The sequence below is a fragment of the Equus asinus genome, chromosome 1, assembly GCF_041296235.1.
Source record: "Equus asinus isolate D_3611 breed Donkey chromosome 1, EquAss-T2T_v2, whole genome shotgun sequence".
Taxonomy (NCBI): domain Eukaryota; kingdom Metazoa; phylum Chordata; class Mammalia; order Perissodactyla; family Equidae; genus Equus; species Equus asinus.
In genome coordinates, this window is record NC_091790.1 from 52,626,910 (window position 1) to 52,646,507 (window position 19,598).

The following is a 19,598-nucleotide window of genomic DNA, read 5'->3' on the forward strand; positions in this document are numbered from 1 at the left end:
TTCCAAAGGGAAAGATACGCCAAAAAGCATATTGCTTCCAGTTCTTTGGGAAGCTAAGAAACAAATCGCTCTGCACAGTGTTCTTACAGACTACTGGGAACATCTCTTACAAAGGCCCGTGAAACGCAGTTTCTTTGAAGGCCTGATCTATCTGAAGTAGAACTTCTGCTCTCGTGTGCTACATTGCCCTAGAGATTCAACGCCCACAGCCGTGCCTTGTTTCCAAAGGGGGAGATAGGCTCCAAAGCATCTTGCTGCCAGCTCTTTGGGAAGCTAAGAAACAACTCGCTCTGCACAGTTTTCTTACAGCCTATCGGGAACATCTCTTACAAAGGCCTGTGAAACGCAGTTTCTTTGCAGGCCTGATCTGGCTGAAGTAGTTCTTCTGCTCCGGGTGTGCTACGTTGCCCTTGAGCTTCAAGGCACAAAGTGCTGAATTGTTTCCAAAGGCGGAGATAGGCCCCAAAGCGTCTTGCTTCCAGCTCTCAGGGAAGCTAAGAAACAACTCGCTCTGCACAGAGCTCTTACAGACTACCGGGATCATCTCTTACAAAGGCCTGTGAAACGCATTTTCTTTCCAGGCCTGATCTGGGTGATTTAGAACTCCTGCTCTGGGTATGCTACATTGCCCTAGAGCTTCAAGGCGCAAAGCCCTGCCTTGTTCCCAAAGGGGGCGATAGGCCCCAAATCCTCTTGCATCCAGCTCTTTGGGAAGCTAAGAAACAACTCGCTCTGCACAGTGCTCTTACAGGCTACCTGGAACATCTCTTACAAAGGCCTGTGAAACGCATTTTCTTCGCTGCCCTGATCTGGCTGACGTTGAACTTCTGCTCTGCCGTGTGCTGCATTGCCCACATGATGCAAGGCGCAAAGTCCTGCCTTGTTTGCGAATGGGGAGATAGGCCCCAAAGCATCTTGCTTCCAGCTCTTTCGGAAGCTAAGAAACAACTCGCTCTGCACAGTGCTCTTACAGCCTACCGGGAACATCTCTTACAAAGGCCTGTGAAACGCAATTTCATTCTAGGCCTTCTCTGGCTGAAGTAGAACTTCTGCTCTGGGTCTTCTACATTGCCCTAGAGCTTCAAGACTCAAAGCCCTGCCTTTTTTCCAAAGGGGAAGATAGGCCCCAAAGCATCTTGCTTCCAGCTCATTGGGAAGCTAAGAAACAACTCAGTCTGCACAGTGCTCTTACAGACAACTGGGAACATCTCTTCCAAAGGCCTGTGAAACGCAGTTTCTTAGCAGGCCTGATCTGGCTGAAGTAGAACTTCTGCTCTATGTGTGCTACATTGCTCTAGATATTCAAGGCACAAAGCCCTGCCTTGTTTCCAAAGGGAAAGATACGCCAAAAAGCATATTGCTTCCAGTTCTTTGGGAAGCTAAGAAACAAATCGCTCTGCACAGTGTTCTTACAGACTACTGGGAACATCTCATACAAAGGCCCGTGAAACGCAGTTTCTTTGAAGGCCTGATCTATCTGAAGTAGAACTTCTGCTCTGGGTGTGCTACATTGCCCTAGAGCTTCAAGGCCCAAAGGCGTGCCTTGTTTCCAAAGGGGGAGATAGGCTCCAAAGCAACTTGCTTCCAGCTCTTTGGGAAGCTGAGAAACAACTCGCTGTCCACAGTGCTCTTACAGCCTACCGGGAACATCTCTTACAAAGGCCTGTGAAACGCAATTTCTTTCTAGGCCTACTCTGGCTGAAGTAGAACTTCTGCTCTGCCATGTGCTACATTGCCCTAGAGCTTCAAGACTCAAAGCCCTGCCTTGTTTCCAAAGGGGAAGACAGGCCCCAAAGCATCTTGCTTCCAGCTCATTGGGAAGCTAAGAAACAACTCAGTCTGCACAGTGCTCTTACAGAACACTGGGAACATCTCATCCAAAGGCCTGTGAAACGCAGTTTCTTGACAGGCCTGATCTGGCTGAAGTAGAACTTCTGCGGTGGGTGTGCTACATTGCTCTAGAGCTTCAAGGCTGAAAGCCCTGCCTTGTTTCCAAAGGGAAAGATACGCCAAAAAGCATATTGCTTCCAGTTCTTTGGGAAGCTAAGAAACAAATCGCTCTGCACAGTGTTCTTACAGACTACTGGGAACATCTCTTACAAAGGCCCGTGAAACGCAGTTTCTTTGAAGGCCTGATCTATCTGAAGTAGAACTTCTGCTCTGGGTGTGCTACTTTGCCCTAGAGCTTCAAGGCCCAAAGCCGTGCCTTGTTTCCAAAGGGGGAGATAGGCTCCAAAGCATCTTGCTTCCAGCTCTTTGGGAAGCTGAGAAACAACTCGCTGTCCACAGTGCTCTTACAGCCTTCCGGAACATCTCTTACAAAGGCATGGGAAACGCAATTTCTTTGCAGGCCTGATCTGGCTGAAGTATAACTTCTGCTCTGGCTGTGCTATATTGCCCTAGAGATTCAAGGCACAAAGTGCTGAATTGTTTAGAAACTTGTCAGATTGGCACCAAATCATCTTGCTTCCACCTCTTTGGGAAGCTAAGAAACAACTCGCTCGGCACAGTTCTCTTACAGCCTATTGGGAACATCTCTTACAAAGGCCTGTGAAACGCACTTTCTTTGCAGGCCTGATCTGGCTGAAGTAGTTCTTCTGCACTGGGTGTGCTACGTTGCCCTTGAGCTTCAAGGCACAAAGTGCTGAATTGTTTCCAAAGGCGGAGATAGGGCCCAAAGCGTCTTGCTTGCAGCTCTTTGGGAAGCTAAGAAACAACTCGCTCTGCACAGTGCTCTTACAGGCTACCTGGGGCATCTCTTACAAAGGCCTGTGAAACGCATTTTCTTCGCTGCCCTGATCTGGCTGACGTTGAACTTCTGCTCTGCCGTGTGCTGCATTGCCCACATGATGCAAGGCGCAAAGTCCTGCCTTGTTTGCGAAGGGGGAGATAGGCCCCAGAGCATCTTGCTTCCAGCTCTTTCGGAAGCTAAGAAACAACTCCCTCTGCACAGTGCTCTTACAGCCTACCGGGAACATCTCTTACAAAGGCCTGTGAAACGCAATTTCATTCTAGGCCTCCTCTGGCTGAAGTAGAACTTCTACTCTGCCATGTGCTACATTGCCCTAGAGCTTCAAGACTCAAAGCCCTGCCTTGTTTCCAAAGGGGAAGATAGGCCCCAAAGCATCTTGCTTCCAGCTCATTGGGAAGCTAAGAAACAACTCAGTCTGCACAGTGCTCTTACAGACAACTGGGAACATCTCTTCCAAAGGCTTGTGAAACGCAGTTTCCTGGCAGGCCTGACCTGGCTGAAGTAGAACTTCTGCGGTGGGTGTGCTACATTGCTCTAGAGCTTCAAGGCTGAAAGCCCTGCCTTGTTTCCAAAGGGAAAGATACGCCAAAAAGCATATTGCTTCCAGTTCTTTGGGAAGCTAAGAAACAAATCGCTCTGCACAGTGTTCTTACAGACTACTGGGAACATCTCTTACAAAGGCCCGTGTAACGCAGTTTCTTTGAAGGCCTGATCTATCTGAAGTAGAACTTCTGCTCTCGTGTGCTACATTGCCCTAGAGATTCAAGGCCCACAGCCGTGCCTTGTTTCCAAAGGGGGAGATAGGCTCCAAAGCATCTTGCTGCCAGCTTTTTGGGAAGCTAAGAAACAACTCGCTCTGCACAGTTTTCTTACAGCCTATCGGGAACATCTCTTACAAAGGCCTGTGAAACGCAGTTTCTTTGCAGGCCTGATCTGGCTGAAGTAGTTCTTCTGCTCCGGGTGTGCTACGTTGCCCTTGAGCTTCAAGGCACAAAGTGCTGAATTGTTTCCAAAGGCGGAGATAGGCTCCAAAGCGTCTTGCTTCCAGCTCTCAGGGAAGCTAAGAAACAACTCGCTCTGCACAGAGCTCTTACAGACTACCGGGATCATCTCTTACAAAGGCCTGTGAAACCCATTTTCTTTCCAGGCCTGATCTGGGTGATTTAGAACTCCTGCTCTGGGTATGCTACATTGCCCTAGAGCTTCAAGGCGCAAAGCCCTGCCTTGTTCCCAAAGGGGGCGATAGGCCCCAAATCTTCTTGCATCCAGCCTTTTGGAAGCTAAGAAACAACTCGCTCTGCACAGTGCTCTTACAGGCTACCTGGAACATCTCTTACAAAGGCCTGTGAAACGCATTTTCTTCGCTGCCCTGATCTGGCTGACGTTGAACTTCTGCTCTGCCGTGTGCTGCATTGCCCACATGATGCAAGGCGCAAAGTCCTGCCTTGTTTGCGAATAGGGAGATAGGCCCCAAAGCATCTTGCTTCCAGCTCTTTCGGAAGCTAAGAAACAACTCGCTCTGCACAGTGCTCTTACAGCCTACCGGGAACATCTCTTACAAAGGCCTGTGAAACGCAATTTCATTCTAGGCCTCCTCTGGCTGAAGTAGAACTTCTGCTCTGGGTCTTCTACATTGCCCTAGAGCTTCAAGACTCAAAGCCCTGCCTTTTTTCCAAAGGGGAAGATAGGCCCCAAAGCATCTTGCTTCCAGCTCATTGGGAAGCTAAGAAACAACTCAGTCTGCACAGTGCTCTTACAGACAACTGGGAACATCTCTTCCAAAGGCCTGTGAAACGCAGTTTCTAAGCAGGCCTGATCTGGCTGAAGTAGAACTTCTGCTCTATGTGTGCTACATTGCTCTAGATATTCAAGGCACAAAGCCCTGCCTTGTTTCCAAAGGGAAAGATACGCCAAAAAGCATATTGCTTCCAGTTCTTTGGGAAGCTAAGAAACAAATCGCTCTGCACAGTGTTCTTACAGACTACTGGGAACATCTCATACAAAGGCCCGTGAAACGCAGTTTCTTTGAAGGCCTGATCTATCTGAAGTAGAACTTCTGCTCTGGGTGTGCTACATTGCCCTAGAGATTCAACGCCCACAGCCGTGCCTTGTTTCCAAAGGGGGAGATAGGCCCCAAAGCATCTTGCTTCCAGCTCTTTCGGAAGCTAAGAAACAACTCCCTCTGCACAGTGCTCTTACAGCCTACCGGGAACATCTCTTACAAAGGCCTGTGAAACGCAATTTCATTCTAGGCCTCCTCTGGCTGAAGTAGAACTTCTACTCTGCCATGTGCTACATTGCCCTAGAGCTTCAATACTCAAAGCCCTGCCTTGTTTCCAAAGGGGAAGATAGGCCCCAAAGCATCTTGCTTCCAGCTCATTGGGAAGCTAAGAAACAACTCAGTCTGCACAGTGCTCTTACAGACAACTGGGAACATCTCTTCCAAAGGCTTGTGAAACGCAGTTTCTTGGCAGGCCTGACCTGGCTGAAGTAGAACTTCTGCGGTGGGTGTGCTACATTGCTCTAGAGCTTCAAGGCTGAAAGCCCTGCCTTGTTTCCAAAGGGAAAGATACGCCAAAAAGCATATTGCTTCCAGTTCTTTGGGAAGCTAAGAAACAAATCGCTCTGCACAGTGTTCTTACAGACTACTGGGAACATCTCTTACAAAGGCCCGTGAAACGCAGTTTCTTTGAAGGCCTGATCTATCTGAAGTAGAACTTCTGCTCTCGTGTGCTACATTGCCCTAGAGATTCAACGCCCACAGCCGTGCCTTGTTTCCAAAGGGGGAGATAGGCTCCAAAGCATCTTGCTGCCAGCTCTTTGGGAAGCTAAGAAACAACTCGCTCTGCACAGTTTTCTTACAGCCTATCGGGAACATCTCTTACAAAGGCCTGTGAAACGCAGTTTCTTTGCAGGCCTGATCTGGCTGAAGTAGTTCTTCTGCTCCGGGTGTGCTACGTTGCCCTTGAGCTTCAAGGCACAAAGTGCTGAATTGTTTCCAAAGGCGGAGATAGGCCCCAAAGCGTCTTGCTTCCAGCTCTCAGGGAAGCTAAGAAACAACTCGCTCTGCACAGAGCTCTTACAGACTACCGGGATCATCTCTTACAAAGGCCTGTGAAACGCATTTTCTTTCCAGGCCTGATCTGGGTGATTTAGAACTCCTGCTCTGGGTATGCTACATTGCCCTAGAGCTTCAAGGCGCAAAGCCCTGCCTTGTTCCCAAAGGGGGCGATAGGCCCCAAATCCTCTTGCATCCAGCTCTTTGGGAAGCTAAGAAACAACTCGCTCTGCACAGTGCTCTTACAGGCTACCTGGAACATCTCTTACAAAGGCCTGTGAAACGCATTTTCTTCGCTGCCCTGATCAGGCTGACGTTGAACTTCTGCTCTGCCGTGTGCTGCATTGCCCACATGATGCAAGGCGCAAAGTCCTGCCTTGTTTGCGAATGGGGAGATAGGCCCCAAAGCATCTTGCTTCCAGCTCTTTCGGAAGCTAAGAAACAACTCGCTCTGCACAGTGCTCTTACAGCCTACCGGGAACATCTCTTACAAAGGCCTGTGAAACCCAATTTCATTCTAGGCCTTCTCTGGCTGAAGTAGAACTTCTGCTCTGGGTCTTCTACATTGCCCTAGAGCTTCAAGACTCAAAGCCCTGCCTTTTTTCCAAAGGGGAAGATAGGCCCCAAAGCATCTTGCTTCCAGCTCATTGGGAAGCTAAGAAACAACTCAGTCTGCACAGTGCTCTTACAGACAACTGGGAACATCTCTTCCAAAGGCCTGTGAAACGCAGTTTCTTAGCAGGCCTGATCTGGCTGAAGTAGAACTTCTGCTCTATGTGTGCTACATTGCTCTAGATATTCAAGGCACAAAGCCCTGCCTTGTTTCCAAAGGGAAAGATACGCCAAAAAGCATATTGCTTCCAGTTCTTTGGGAAGCTAAGAAACAAATCGCTCTGCACAGTGTTCTTACAGACTACTGGGAACATCTCTTACAAAGGCCCGTGAAACGCAGTTTCTTTGAAGGCCTGATCTATCTGAAGTAGAACTTCTGCTCTCGTGTGCTACATTGCCCTAGAGATTCAACGCCCACAGCCATGCCTTGTTTCCAAAGGGGGAGATAGGCTCCAAAGCATCTTGCTGCCAGCTCTTTGGGAAGCTAAGAAACAACTCGCTCTGCACAGTTTTCTTACAGCCTATCGGGAACATCTCTTACAAAGGCCTGTGAAACGCAGTTTCTTTGCAGGCCTGATCTGGCTGAAGTAGTTCTTCTGCTCCGGGTGTGCTACGTTGCCCTTGAGCTTCAAGGCACAAAGTGCTGAATTGTTTCCAAAGGCGGAGATAGGCCCCAAAGCGTCTTGCTTCCAGCTCTCAGGGAAGCTAAGAAACAACTCGCTCTGCACAGAGCTCTTACAGACTACCGGGATCATCTCTTACAAAGGCCTGTGAAACGCATTTTCTTTCCAGGCCTGATCTGGGTGATTTAGAACTCCTGCTCTGGGTATGCTACATTGCCCTAGAGCTTCAAGGCGCAAAGCCCTGCCTTGTTCCCAAAGGGGGCGATAGGCCCCAAATCCTCTTGCATCCAGCTCTTTGGGAAGCTAAGAAACAACTCGCTCTGCACAGTGCTCTTACAGGCTACCTGGAACATCTCTTACAAAGGCCTGTGAAACGCATTTTCTTCGCTGCCCTGATCTGGCTGACGTTGAACTTCTGCTCTGCCGTGTGCTGCATTGCCCACATGATGCAAGGCGCAAAGTCCTGCCTTGTTTGCGAATGGGGAGATAGGCCCCAAAGCATCTTGCTTCCAGCTCTTTCGGAAGCTAAGAAACAACTCGCTCTGCACAGTGCTCTTACAGCCTACCGGGAACATCTCTTACAAAGGCCTGTGAAACCCAATTTCATTCTAGGCCTTCTCTGGCTGAAGTAGAACTTCTGCTCTGGGTCTTCTACATTGCCCTAGAGCTTCAAGACTCAAAGCCCTGCCTTTTTTCCAAAGGGGAAGATAGGCCCCAAAGCATCTTGCTTCCAGCTCATTGGGAAGCTAAGAAACAACTCAGTCTGCACAGTGCTCTTACAGACAACTGGGAACATCTCTTCCAAAGGCCTGTGAAACGCAGTTTCTTAGCAGGCCTGATCTGGCTGAAGTAGAACTTCTGCTCTATGTGTGCTACATTGCTCTAGATATTCAAGGCACAAAGCCCTGCCTTGTTTCCAAAGGGAAAGATACGCCAAAAAGCATATTGCTTCCAGTTCTTTGGGAAGCTAAGAAACAAATCGCTCTGCACAGTGTTCTTACAGACTACTGGGAACATCTCTTACAAAGGCCCGTGAAACGCAGTTTCTTTGAAGGCCTGATCTATCTGAAGTAGAACTTCTGCTCTGGGTGTGCTACATTGCCCTAGAGCTTCAAGGCCCAAAGGCGTGCCTTGTTTCCAAAGCGGGAGATAGGCTCCAAAGCAACTTGCTTCCAGCTCTTTGGGAAGCTGAGAAACAACTCGCTGTCCACAGTGCTCTTACAGCCTACCGGGAACATCTCTTACAAAGGCCTGTGAAACGCAATTTCTTTCTAGGCCTACTCTGGCTGAAGTAGAACTTCTGCTCTGCCATGTGCTACATTGCCCTAGAGCTTCAAGACTCAAAGCCCTGCCTTGTTTCCAAAGGGGAAGACAGGCCCCAAAGCATCTTGCTTCCAGCTCATTGGGAAGCTAAGAAACAACTCAGTCTGCACAGTGCTCTTACAGAACACTGGGAACATCTCATCCAAAGGCCTGTGAAACGCAGTTTCTTGACAGGCCTGATCTGGCTGAAGTAGAACTTCTGCGGTGGGTGTGCTACATTGCTCTAGAGCTTCAAGGCTGAAAGCCCTGCCTTGTTTCCAAAGGGAAAGATACGCCAAAAAGCATATTGCTTCCAGTTCTTTGGGAAGCTAAGAAACAAATCGCTCTGCACAGTGTTCTTACAGACTACTGGGAACATCTCTTACAAAGGCCCGTGAAACGCAGTTTCTTTGAAGGCCTGATCTATCTGAAGTAGAACTTCTGCTCTGGGTGTGCTACTTTGCCCTAGAGCTTCAAGGCCCAAAGCCGTGCCTTGTTTCCAAAGGGGGAGATAGGCTCCAAAGCATCTTGCTTCCAGCTCTTTGGGAAGCTGAGAAACAACTCGCTGTCCACAGTGCTCTTACAGCCTTCCGGAACATCTCTTACAAAGGCATGGGAAACGCAATTTCTTTGCAGGCCTGATCTGGCTGAAGTATAACTTCTGCTCTGGCTGTGCTATATTGCCCTAGAGATTCAAGGCACAAAGTGCTGAATTGTTTAGAAACTTGTCAGATTGGCACCAAATCATCTTGCTTCCACCTCTTTGGGAAGCTAAGAAACAACTCGCTCGGCACAGTTCTCTTACAGCCTATCGGGATCATCTCTTACAAAGGCCTGTGAAACGCAGTTTCTTTGCAGGCCTGATCTATCTGAAGTAGAACTTCTGCTCTGGGTGTGCTACATTGCCCTAGAGATTCAAGGCCCAAAGCCGTGCGTTGTTTCCAAAGGGGGAGATAGGCTCCAAAGCATCTTGCTTCCAGCTCTTTGGGAAGCTGAGAGACAACTCGCTGTCCACAGTGCTCTTACAGCCTACCGGGAACATCTCTTTCAAAGGCATGGGAAACGCAATTTCTTTGCAGGCCTGATCTGGCTGAAGTATAACTTCTGCTCTGGCTGTGCTATATTGCCCTAGAGATTCAAGGCACAAAGTGCTGAATTGTTTAGAAACTTCTCAGATAGGCACCAAAGCATCTTGCTTCCAGCTCTTTGGGAAGCTAAGAAACAACTCGCTCGGCACAGTTCTCTTACAGCCTATGGGGAACATCTCTTACAAAGTCATGTAAAACGCAGTTTCTTGGAAGGCCCGATCTGGATGAAGTAGAACTTCTGCTCTGGGTGTGCTACATTGCCCTAGACACTCAAGGCACAAAGTGGTGAATTGTTTCCAAAGGTGGAGATAGGCCCCAAAGCGTCTTGCTTCCAGCTCTTTGGGAAGCTAAGAAACAACTCGCTCTGCACAGTGCTCTTACAGGCTACCTGGGGCATCTCTTACAAAGGCCTGTGAAACGCATTTTCTTCGCTGCCCTGATCTGGCTGACGTTGAACTTCTGCTCTGCCGTGTGCTGCATTGCCCACATGATGCAAGGCGCAAAGTCCTGCCTTGTTTGCGAAGGGGGAGATAGGCCCCAGAGCATCTTGCTTCCAGCTCTTTCGGAAGCTAAGAAACAACTCCCTCTGCACAGTGCTCTTACAGCCTACCGGGAACATCTCTTACAAAGGCCTGTGAAACGCAATTTCATTCTAGGCCTCCTCTGGCTGAAGTAGAACTTCTACTCTGCCATGTGCTACATTGCCCTAGAGCTTCAAGACTCAAAGCCCTGCCTTGTTTCCAAAGGGGAAGATAGGCCCCAAAGCATCTTGCTTCCAGCTCATTGGGAAGCTAAGAAACAACTCAGTCTGCACAGTGCTCTTACAGACAACTGGGAACATCTCTTCCAAAGGCTTGTGAAACGCAGTTTCTTGGCAGGCCTGACCTGGCTGAAGTAGAACTTCTGCGGTGGGTGTGCTACATTGCTCTAGAGCTTCAAGGCTGAAAGCCCTGCCTTGTTTCCAAAGGGAAAGATACGCCAAAAAGCATATTGCTTCCAGTTCTTTGGGAAGCTAAGAAACAAATCGCTCTGCACAGTGTTCTTACAGACTACTGGGAACATCTCTTACAAAGGCCCGTGTAACGCAGTTTCTTTGAAGGCCTGATCTATCTGAAGTAGAACTTCTGCTCTCGTGTGCTACATTGCCCTAGAGATTCAAGGCCCACAGCCGTGCCTTGTTTCCAAAGGGGGAGATAGGCTCCAAAGCATCTTGCTGCCAGCTTTTTGGGAAGCTAAGAAACAACTCGCTCTGCACAGTATTCTTACAGCCTATCGGGAACATCTCTTACAAAGGCCTGTGAAACGCAGTTTCTTTGCAGGCCTGATCTGGCTGAAGTAGTTCTTCTGCTCCGGGTGTGCTACGTTGCCCTTGAGCTTCAAGGCACAAAGTGCTGAATTGTTTCCAAAGGCGGAGATAGGCCCCAAAGCGTCTTGCTTCCAGCTCTCAGGGAAGCTAAGAAACAACTCGCTCTGCACAGAGCTCTTACAGACTACCGGGATCATCTCTTACAAAGGCCTGTGAAACCCATTTTCTTTCCAGGCCTGATCTGGGTGATTTAGAACTCCTGCTCTGGGTATGCTACATTGCCCTAGAGCTTCAAGGCGCAAAGCCCTGCCTTGTTCCCAAAGGGGGCGATAGGCCCCAAATCTTCTTGCATCCAGCTCTTTGGGAAGCTAAGAAACAACTCGCTCTGCACAGTGCTCTTACAGGCTACCTGGAACATCTCTTACAAAGGCCTGTGAAACGCATTTTCTTCGCTGCCCTGATCTGGCTGACGTTGAACTTCTGCTCTGCCGTGTGCTGCATTGCCCACATGATGCAAGGCGCAAAGTCCTGCCTTGTTTGCGAATGGGGAGATAGGCCCCAAAGCATCTTGCTTCCAGCTCTTTCGGAAGCTAAGAAACAACTCGCTCTGCACAGTGCTCTTACAGCCTACCGGGAACATCTCTTACAAAGGCCTGTGAAACGCAATTTCATTCTAGGCCTCCTCTGGCTGAAGTAGAACTTCTGCTCTGGGTCTTCTACATTGCCCTAGAGCTTCAAGACTCAAAGCCCTGCCTTTTTTCCAAAGGGGAAGATAGGCCCCAAAGCATCTTGCTTCCAGCTCATTGGGAAGCTAAGAAACAACTCAGTCTGCACAGTGCTCTTACAGACAACTGGGAACATCTCTTCCAAAGGCCTGTGAAACGCAGTTTCTTAGCAGGCCTGATCTGGCTGAAGTAGAACTTCTGCTCTATGTGTGCTACATTGCTCTAGATATTCAAGGCACAAAGCCCTGCCTTGTTTCCAAAGGGAAAGATACGCCAAAAAGCATATTGCTTCCAGTTCTTTGGGAAGCTAAGAAACAAATCGCTCTGCACAGTGTTCTTACAGACTACTGGGAACATCTCATACAAAGGCCCGTGAAACGCAGTTTCTTTGAAGGCCTGATCTATCTGAAGTAGAACTTCTGCTCTGGGTGTGCTACATTGCCCTAGAGCTTCAAGGCCCAAAGCCGTGCCTTGTTTCCAAAGGGGGAGATAGGCTCCAAAACAACTTGCTTCCAGCTCTTTGGGAACCTGAGAAACAACTCGCTGTCCACAGTGCTCTTACAGCCTACCGGGAACATCTCTTACAAAGGCCTGTGAAACGCAATTTCTTTCTAGGCCTACTCTGGCTGAAGTAGAACTTCTGCTCTGCCATGTGCTACATTGCCCTAGAGCTTCAAGACTCAAAGCCCTGCCTTGTTTCCAAAGGGGAAGACAGGCCCCAAAGCATCTTGCTTCCAGCTCATTGGGAAGCTAAGAAACAACTCAGTCTGCACAGTGCTCTTACAGACAACTGGGAACATCTCATCCAAAGGCCTGTGAAACGCAGTTTCTTGACAGGCCTGATCTGGCTGAAGTAGAACTTCTGCGGTGGGTGTGCTACATTGCTCTAGAGCTTCAAGGCTGAAAGCCCTGCCTTGTTTCCAAAGGGAAAGATACGCCAAAAAGCATATTGCTTCCAGTTCTTTGGGAAGCTAAGAAACAAATCGCTCTGCACAGTGTTCTTACAGACTACTGGGAACATCTCTTACAAAGGCCCGTGAAACGCAGTTTCTTTGAAGGCCTGATCTATCTGAAGTAGAACTTCTGCTCTGGGTGTGCTACTTTGCCCTAGAGCTTCAAGGCCCAAAGCCGTGCCTTGTTTCCAAAGGGGGAGATAGGCTCCAAAGCATCTTGCTTCCAGCTCTTTGGGAAGCTGAGAAACAACTCGCTGTCCACAGTGCTCTTACAGCCTTCCGGAACATCTCTTACAAAGGCATGGGAAACGCAATTTCTTTGCAGGCCTGATCTGGCTGAAGTATAACTTCTGCTCTGGCTGTGCTATATTGCCCTAGAGATTCAAGGCACAAAGTGCTGAATTGTTTAGAAACTTGTCAGATTGGCACCAAATCATCTTGCTTCCACCTCTTTGGGAAGCTAAGAAACAACTCGCTCGGCACAGTTCTCTTACTGCCTATCGGGAACATCTCTTACAAAGGCCTGTGAAACGCAGTTTCTTTGCAGGCCTGATCTATCTGAAGTAGAACTTCTGCTCTGGGTGTGCTACATTGCCCTAGAGATTCAAGGCCCAAAGCCGTGCCTTGTTTCCAAAGGGGGAGATAGGCTCCAAAGCATCTTGCTTCCAGCTCTTTGGGAAGCTGAGAGACAACTCGCTGTCCACAGTGCTCTTACAGCCTACCGGGAACATCTCTTTCAAAGGCATGGGAAACGCAATTTCTTTGCAGGCCTGATCTGGCTGAAGTATAACTTCTGCTCTGGCTGTGCTATATTGCCCTAGAGATTCAAGGCACAAAGTGCTTAATTGTTTAGAAACTTCTCAGATAGGCACCAAAGCATCTTGCTTCCAGCTCTTTGGGAAGCTAAGAAACAACTCGCTCGGCACAGTTCTCTTACAGCCTATGGGGAACATCTCTTACAAAGTCATGTAAAACGCAGTTTCTTGGAAGGCCCGATCTGGATGAAGTAGAACTTCTGCTCTGGGTGTGCTACATTGCCCTAGACACTCAAGGCACAAAGTGGTGAATTGTTTCCAAAGGTGGAGATAGGCCCCAAAGCGTCTTGCTTCCAGCTCTTTGGGAAGCTAAGAAACAACTCGCTCTGCACAGTGCTCTTACAGGCTACCTGGGGCATCTCTTACAAAGGCCTGTGAAACGCATTTTCTTCGCTGCCCTGATCTGGCTGACGTTGAACTTCTGCTCTGCCGTGTGCTGCATTGCCCACATGATGCAAGGCGCAAAGTCCTGCCTTGTTTGCGAAGGGGGAGATAGGCCCCAGAGCATCTTGCTTCCAGCTCTTTCGGAAGCTAAGAAACAACTCCCTCTGCACAGTGCTCTTACAGCCTACCGGGAACATCTCTTACAAAGGCCTGTGAAACGCAATTTCATTCTAGGCCTCCTCTGGCTGAAGTAGAACTTCTGCTCTGCCATGTGCTACATTGCCCTAGAGCTTCAAGACTCAAAGCCCTGCCTTGTTTCCAAAGGGGAAGATAGGCCCCAAAGCATCTTGCTTCCAGCTCATTGGGAAGCTAAGAAACAACTCAGTCTGCACAGTGCTCTTACAGACAACTGGGAACATCTCTTCCAAAGGCTTGTGAAACGCAGTTTCTTGGCAGGCCTGACCTGGCTGAAGTAGAACTTCTGCGGTGGGTGTGCTACATTGCTCTAGAGCTTCAAGGCTGAAAGCCCTGCCTTGTTTCCAAAGGGAAAGATACGCCAAAAAGCATATTGCTTCCAGTTCTTTGGGAAGCTAAGAAACAAATCGCTCTGCACAGTGTTCTTACAGACTACTGGGAACATCTCTTACAAAGGCCCGTGTAACGCAGTTTCTTTGAAGGCCTGATCTATCTGAAGTAGAACTTCTGCTCTCGTGTGCTACATTGCCCTAGAGATTCAAGGCCCACAGCCGTGCCTTGTTTCCAAAGGGGGAGATAGGCTCCAAAGCATCTTGCTGCCAGCTTTTTGGGAAGCTAAGAAACAACTCGCTCTGCACAGTATTCTTACAGCCTATCGGGAACATCTCTTACAAAGGCCTGTGAAACGCAGTTTCTTTGCAGGCCTGATCTGGCTGAAGTAGTTCTTCTGCTCCGGGTGTGCTACGTTGCCCTTGAGCTTCAAGGCACAAAGTGCTGAATTGTTTCCAAAGGCGGAGATAGGCCCCAAAGCGTCTTGCTTCCAGCTCTCAGGGAAGCTAAGAAACAACTCGCTCTGCACAGAGCTCTTACAGACTACCGGGATCATCTCTTACAAAGGCCTGTGAAACCCATTTTCTTTCCAGGCCTGATCTGGGTGATTTAGAACTCCTGCTCTGGGTATGCTACATTGCCCTAGAGCTTCAAGGCGCAAAGCCCTGCCTTGTTCCCAAAGGGGGCGATAGGCCCCAAATCTTCTTGCATCCAGCTCTTTGGGAAGCTAAGAAACAACTCGCTCTGCACAGTGCTCTTACAGGCTACCTGGAACATCTCTTACAAAGGCCTGTGAAACGCATTTTCTTCGCTGCCCTGATCTGGCTGACGTTGAACTTCTGCTCTGCCGTGTGCTGCATTGCCCACATGATGCAAGGCGCAAAGTCCTGCCTTGTTTGCGAATGGGGAGATAGGCCCCAAAGCATCTTGCTTCCAGCTCTTTCGGAAGCTAAGAAACAACTCGCTCTGCACAGTGCTCTTACAGCCTACCGGGAACATCTCTTACAAAGGCCTGTGAAACGCAATTTCATTCTAGGCCTCCTCTGGCTGAAGTAGAACTTCTGCTCTGGGTCTTCTACATTGCCCTAGAGCTTCAAGACTCAAAGCCCTGCCTTTTTTCCAAAGGGGAAGATAGGCCCCAAAGCATCTTGCTTCCAGCTCATTGGGAAGCTAAGAAACAACTCAGTCTGCACAGTGCTCTTACAGACAACTGGGAACATCTCTTCCAAAGGCCTGTGAAACGCAGTTTCTTAGCAGGCCTGATCTGGCTGAAGTAGAACTTCTGCTCTATGTGTGCTACATTGCTCTAGATATTCAAGGCACAAAGCCCTGCCTTGTTTCCAAAGGGAAAGATACGCCAAAAAGCATATTGCTTCCAGTTCTTTGGGAAGCTAAGAAACAAATCGCTCTGCACAGTGTTCTTACAGACTACTGGGAACATCTCATACAAAGGCCCGTGAAACGCAGTTTCTTTGAAGGCCTGATCTATCTGAAGTAGAACTTCTGCTCTGGGTGTGCTACATTGCCCTAGAGCTTCAAGGCCCAAAGCCGTGCCTTGTTTCCAAAGGGGGAGATAGGCTCCAAAACAACTTGCTTCCAGCTCTTTGGGAACCTGAGAAACAACTCGCTGTCCACAGTGCTCTTACAGCCTACCGGGAACATCTCTTACAAAGGCCTGTGAAACGCAATTTCTTTCTAGGCCTACTCTGGCTGAAGTAGAACTTCTGCTCTGCCATGTGCTACATTGCCCTAGAGCTTCAAGACTCAAAGCCCTGCCTTGTTTCCAAAGGGGAAGACAGGCCCCAAAGCATCTTGCTTCCAGCTCATTGGGAAGCTAAGAAACAACTCAGTCTGCACAGTGCTCTTACAGACAACTGGGAACATCTCATCCAAAGGCCTGTGAAACGCAGTTTCTTGACAGGCCTGATCTGGCTGAAGTAGAACTTCTGCGGTGGGTGTGCTACATTGCTCTAGAGCTTCAAGGCTGAAAGCCCTGCCTTGTTTCCAAAGGGAAAGATACGCCAAAAAGCATATTGCTTCCAGTTCTTTGGGAAGCTAAGAAACAAATCGCTCTGCACAGTGTTCTTACAGACTACTGGGAACATCTCTTACAAAGGCCCGTGAAACGCAGTTTCTTTGAAGGCCTGATCTATCTGAAGTAGAACTTCTGCTCTGGGTGTGCTACTTTGCCCTAGAGCTTCAAGGCCCAAAGCCGTGCCTTGTTTCCAAAGGGGGAGATAGGCTCCAAAGCATCTTGCTTCCAGCTCTTTGGGAAGCTGAGAAACAACTCGCTGTCCACAGTGCTCTTACAGCCTTCCGGAACATCTCTTACAAAGGCATGGGAAACGCAATTTCTTTGCAGGCCTGATCTGGCTGAAGTATAACTTCTGCTCTGGCTGTGCTATATTGCCCTAGAGATTCAAGGCACAAAGTGCTGAATTGTTTAGAAACTTGTCAGATTGGCACCAAATCATCTTGCTTCCACCTCTTTGGGAAGCTAAGAAACAACTCGCTCGGCACAGTTCTCTTACTGCCTATCGGGAACATCTCTTACAAAGGCCTGTGAAACGCAGTTTCTTTGCAGGCCTGATCTATCTGAAGTAGAACTTCTGCTCTGGGTGTGCTACATTGCCCTAGAGATTCAAGGCCCAAAGCCGTGCCTTGTTTCCAAAGGGGGAGATAGGCTCCAAAGCATCTTGCTTCCAGCTCTTTGGGAAGCTGAGAGACAACTCGCTGTCCACAGTGCTCTTACAGCCTACCGGGAACATCTCTTTCAAAGGCATGGGAAACGCAATTTCTTTGCAGGCCTGATCTGGCTGAAGTATAACTTCTGCTCTGGCTGTGCTATATTGCCCTAGAGATTCAAGGCACAAAGTGCTTAATTGTTTAGAAACTTCTCAGATAGGCACCAAAGCATCTTGCTTCCAGCTCTTTGGGAAGCTAAGAAACAACTCGCTCGGCACAGTTCTCTTACAGCCTATGGGGAACATCTCTTACAAAGTCATGTAAAACGCAGTTTCTTGGAAGGCCCGATCTGGATGAAGTAGAACTTCTGCTCTGGGTGTGCTACATTGCCCTAGACACTCAAGGCACAAAGTGGTGAATTGTTTCCAAAGGTGGAGATAGGCCCCAAAGCGTCTTGCTTCCAGCTCTTTGGGAAGCTAAGAAACAACTCGCTCTGCACAGTGCTCTTACAGGCTACCTGGGGCATCTCTTACAAAGGCCTGTGAAACGCATTTTCTTCGCTGCCCTGATCTGGCTGACGTTGAACTTCTGCTCTGCCGTGTGCTGCATTGCCCACATGATGCAAGGCGCAAAGTCCTGCCTTGTTTGCGAAGGGGGAGATAGGCCCCAGAGCATCTTGCTTCCAGCTCTTTCGGAAGCTAAGAAACAACTCCCTCTGCACAGTGCTCTTACAGCCTACCGGGAACATCTCTTACAAAGGCCTGTGAAACGCAATTTCATTCTAGGCCTCCTCTGGCTGAAGTAGAACTTCTGCTCTGCCATGTGCTACATTGCCCTAGAGCTTCAAGACTCAAAGCCCTGCCTTGTTTCCAAAGGGGAAGATAGGCCCCAAAGCATCTTGCTTCCAGCTCATTGGGAAGCTAAGAAACAACTCAGTCTGCACAGTGCTCTTACAGACAACTGGGAACATCTCTTCCAAAGGCTTGTGAAACGCAGTTTCTTGGCAGGCCTGACCTGGCTGAAGTAGAACTTCTGCGGTGGGTGTGCTACATTGCTCTAGAGCTTCAAGGCTGAAAGCCCTGCCTTGTTTCCAAAGGGAAAGATACGCCAAAAAGCATATTGCTTCCAGTTCTTTGGGAAGCTAAGAAACAAATCGCTCTGCACAGTGTTCTTACAGACTACTGGGAACATCTCTTACAAAGGCCCGTGAAACGCAGTTTCTTTGAAGGCCTGATCTATCTGAAGTAGAACTTCTGCTCTCGTGTGCTACATTGCCCTAGAGATTCAAGGCCCACAGCCGTGCCTTGTTTCCAAAGGGGGAGATAGGCTCCAAAGCATCTTGCTGCCAGCTCTTTGGGAAGCTAAGAAACAACTCGCTCTGCACAGTTTTCTTACAGCCTATCGGGAACATCTCTTACAAAGGCCTGTGAAACGCAGTTTCTTTGCAGGCCTGATCTGGCTGAAGTAGTTCTTCTGCTCCGGGTGTGCTACGTTGCCCTTGAGCTTCAAGGCACAAAGTGCTGAATTGTTTCCAAAGGCGGAGATAGGCCCCAAAGCGTCTTGCTTCCAGCTCTCAGGGAAGCTAAGAAACAACTCGCTCTGCACAGAGCTCTTACAGACTACCGGGATCATCTCTTACAAAGGCCTGTGAAACGCATTTTCTTTCCAGGCCTGATCTGGGTGATTTAGAACTCCTGCTCTGGGTATGCTACATTGCCCTAGAGCTTCAAGGCGCAAAGCCCTGCCTTGTTCCCAAAGGGGGCGATAGGCCCCAAATCCTCTTGCATCCAGCTCTTTGGGAAGCTAAGAAACAACTCGCTCTGCACAGTGCTCTTACAGGCTACCTGGAACATCTCTTACAAAGGCCTGTGAAACGCATTTTCTTCGCTTCCCTGATCTGGCTGACGTTGAACTTCTGCTCTGCCGTGTGCTGCATTGCCCAAATGATGCAAGGCGCAAAGTCCTGCCTTGTTTGCGAATGGGGAGATAGGCCCCAGAGCATCTTGCTTCCAGCTCTTTCGGAAGCTAAGAAACAACTCCCTCTGCACAGTGCTCTTACAGCCTACCGGGAACATCTCTTACAAAGGCCTGTGAAACGCAATTTCATTCTAGGCCTCCTCTGGCTGAAGTAGAACTTCTGCTCTGCCATGTGCTACATTGCCCTAGAGCTTCAAGACTCAAAGCCCAGCCTTGTTTCCAAAGGGGAAGATAGGCCCCAAAGCATCTTGCTTCCAGCTCATTGGGAAGCTAAGAAACAACTCAGTCTGCACAGTGCTCTTACAGACAACTGGGAACATCTCTTCCAAAGGCTTGTGAAACGCAGTTTCTTGGCAGGCCTGACCTGGCTGAAGTAGAACTTCTGCGGTGGGTGTGCTACATTGCTCTAGAGCTTCAAGGCTGAAAGCCCTGCCTTGTTTCCAAAGGGAAAGATACGCCAAAAAGCATATTGCTTCCAGTTCTTTGGGAAGCTAAGAAACAAATCGCTCTGCACAGTGTTCTTACAGACTACTGGGAACATCTCTTACAAAGGCCCGTGAAACGCAGTTTCTTTGAAGGCCTGATCTATCTGAAGTAGAACTTCTGCTCTGGGTGTGCTACTTTGCCCTAGAGCTTCAAGGCGCAAAGCCGTGCCTTGTTTCCAAAGGGGGAGATAGGCTCCAAAGCATCTTGCTTCCAGCTCTTTGGGAAGCTGAGAAACAACTCGCTGTCCACAGTGCTCTTACAGCCTACCGGAACATCTCTTACAAAGGCCTGGGAAACGCAATTTCTT